General features: G+C 35.8%; 1 protein-coding gene across 5 annotated transcripts in view; it reads left to right on the plus strand.

Annotated features, from left to right (window-relative positions):
* LOC106876592 (neuropeptide F receptor) overlaps positions 1–2799 on the plus strand; it is a 383847-nt gene that overhangs the window by 153383 nt on the left and 227665 nt on the right. For all 5 annotated transcript variants that reach the window (XR_008266469.1, XM_052975483.1, XM_052975499.1 and 2 more), the window contains exon 3: positions 2624–2691. The gene's annotated coding sequence lies outside the window, so the exon portion shown is untranslated. The remainder of the gene's footprint in view (positions 1–2623; positions 2692–2799) is intronic.

The following is a 2799-nucleotide window of genomic DNA, read 5'->3' on the forward strand; positions in this document are numbered from 1 at the left end:
ATATATATATACACATATGTATGTATGTATGTATGTGTGTATGCATATATATATACACATATATATATACGTATATATGTATATATACATATATGTATATATCATTTATCAGGTATAATATTCTATACATCATTTAATTGGGTTCTTACTTTCTACACATTCATCTGCCAGATTTGGTGTACTTAACAATCATAGACGGTCGGAATAGTATACTGGGCGTCTGTCTGCTAGTTTTCTTATCTCTATCAATCGACGTTGGTTTTTTCCAGCATTTATTGCTATGTGTAACCCCTTTGTTTTTCTTGCTCTTTTTACACTTTAGAAATTTTTTGTTTATTCTATGGTCCCTTATCTCTATTCGTATATTTAAATCTAATTTTCCTATTCGGAATCGCGTGAATTACTTTTGAAATATATTCTATTGCATTTAAAGATTTATATACATAAAATATGTTTCTTAGATAAAAAAATTTAAAAAACTAATAAATCTCTTTAGCATAATTATTTTATCTATATGGATCTGAATAACTTGTATTGTCCTCTTCAGAATTTGGTCTTCTTGCCAATTAAATGAATCACACGCATACGAGCGCACTCCCCACGCATCCTATTCACAAATATATATTTGATCTCCTCCATTGAACGATGACGATTCAGTTGTTTTACGAACAACTGAATTCAAGTTAACTGAATTTCATTAAGTAACATATGTGACTAAGTTATTCTCACACTTGGGCGCCATTGATATAAATCCCGGGCAGAGTCAGCATGATACACTTTGTGGTGAGACAGTGCAGAAATAGTTTTACATTAAAATAGTCAATTATGTATCATACTGAACTTAAATACATCACAAAAGCAAGTCTAGTATAGTATCAGTTCGGAGATAATATCTACTGGGGATATCTTGTGTTTAAAACGCGGTGTATATCGAAGGATGTCGAAATGGGTCTGTTGTATGTATGGGATTTTTATTTAACCTAACTCAGTGTATTACAGATAACTGAAGAGCAAGTTTATTATTCGTTTCACAAATATGATTGCGCCAATCTGATGCTCATGTGCATAAATCTGAATGCTTTTGATTTAAAATATGCGGGGCAATGACAAATAACTTCATTAGAAGGGTTATCTGGAATCAGATAATTTCATTGGAATAATGACAAGTCTATTATATTAGTACTATATTGAAGCATATAATATTAGAAGAGAAGTACGACTATCAGGCGTTCTAGATTAACTACTGAGAAAAAGTGGCATATTACATGGTAAAGAGTGCAACAAATATGTTCTAAGTATGTGGCATTCTGAAATATTTGCTTGGATTTGATTGCGATGCCTATATGTGTGTGTATGATATTTTATTCCTTTTCCTTGTTTGCCAATTCGAGTCTATTACAAACGTTTCTTTGTGTCCATTTTTTTCCATCGCCTGTTAATCTGGCAGTTGAGTACATGCATCAGAACGCCTGGATGAATTAAGTGGGATAGATGCTTACATTATACAAAGTCTCTTTCGCCTCTAATACACTGAGCACTTGAAAATCAGGACCTATGTAATAAGTCTACACATTTGTATCTGGTTGAACCGGCGGTACTCATGCATGTCGTCACACATGCGTACCTTACAGCAGCGGTTGATTGTCTCTCATGTCCGAAGTGAAATCCAGAGCCGCTTGGGAAGCGGTCCTGAGTTTACCAGGATATCCCATGTAGAATTGTTGACCCAAGATTTGAAATCTCCCACTTTTGAGGCTCATTCTCGACCAAAGCGCTTAAGCGATTGGTGATAGAGCACTCGAATGTCGCGGCGATGCTGGGATCATGGAGACAGGAGTGAGAGAGGAATGGTACTTGATGAGGGTTGGGTCCACTCGCAACTCCAGCGAGTGTGTGGCAGCCAGCAATCATTGCTCGATATCGCCGAGTTGAGCTCCTCTGTAGACGCATCAGGTAGTGACAAATGACCTCCAGTGACGGGAGATGATGATTTAATTCATCACGCTTCCGTGCTCATAGATATACTTCGCATACACTGGTAGGGACATGTCATCCATCTCGAAATAGATCATTCTGTTAGGGCTTTACCCTCATTCGACACAGCAGTTGCTGGCTGGAAGAGGCCTCGTAGTAGGCCTCACATCAGAAGATTGGACGTGATGAAGAAATATTCTCCAGAGGCTTGATGTCACCTTTGAGCATGCAGAGAAGCTGGCGCGCGACAGCCAGTGATGGTGAGCACTGTCGGATTTAGTCGGCTCTACGTATGATGACGTCTTTGGGACCATTAATCTGGGATGATCTTAGTCCTATCAAGCAAGAGCATGAAGCAAGCAAACATATGTCTTTTGTTTCAAAATAACCCGAATATTTAAACGTGGAATTCAGTTTAACATTGTGAGCATTGTTTCTTCAGTCTGCGTCGATGACACAATATCGGTGCATTTAAATATATCAACAAGCCATACGTATGATTCAAATAAAATAATTGCCATGCTACATTTGTGTTTACCAAAATTAATGATTCATGTCTTTTTGTATTTGTATACACTGAAATATAAACAAATATAATTATGTTATATCCTCCTTTAAACGTACATATATTTTTCTTTTATTTTCAAAGGATTTTCTAGAACTATTTGTGCCATCCTCAAAGAAATTTGAATAAAGTATTTTGTACAAGCGAAATGGGTATGTACAGAACATTTATTATAGCGTATCACACGCACAAAAAAAATCTAAAAATGAAATGGTTAAACGTTTTAAATTTCAGTTATATATATAATATATATATATATA

This window comes from Octopus bimaculoides, chromosome 2, assembly GCF_001194135.2.
Source record: "Octopus bimaculoides isolate UCB-OBI-ISO-001 chromosome 2, ASM119413v2, whole genome shotgun sequence".
NCBI lineage: Eukaryota > Metazoa > Mollusca > Cephalopoda > Octopoda > Octopodidae > Octopus > Octopus bimaculoides.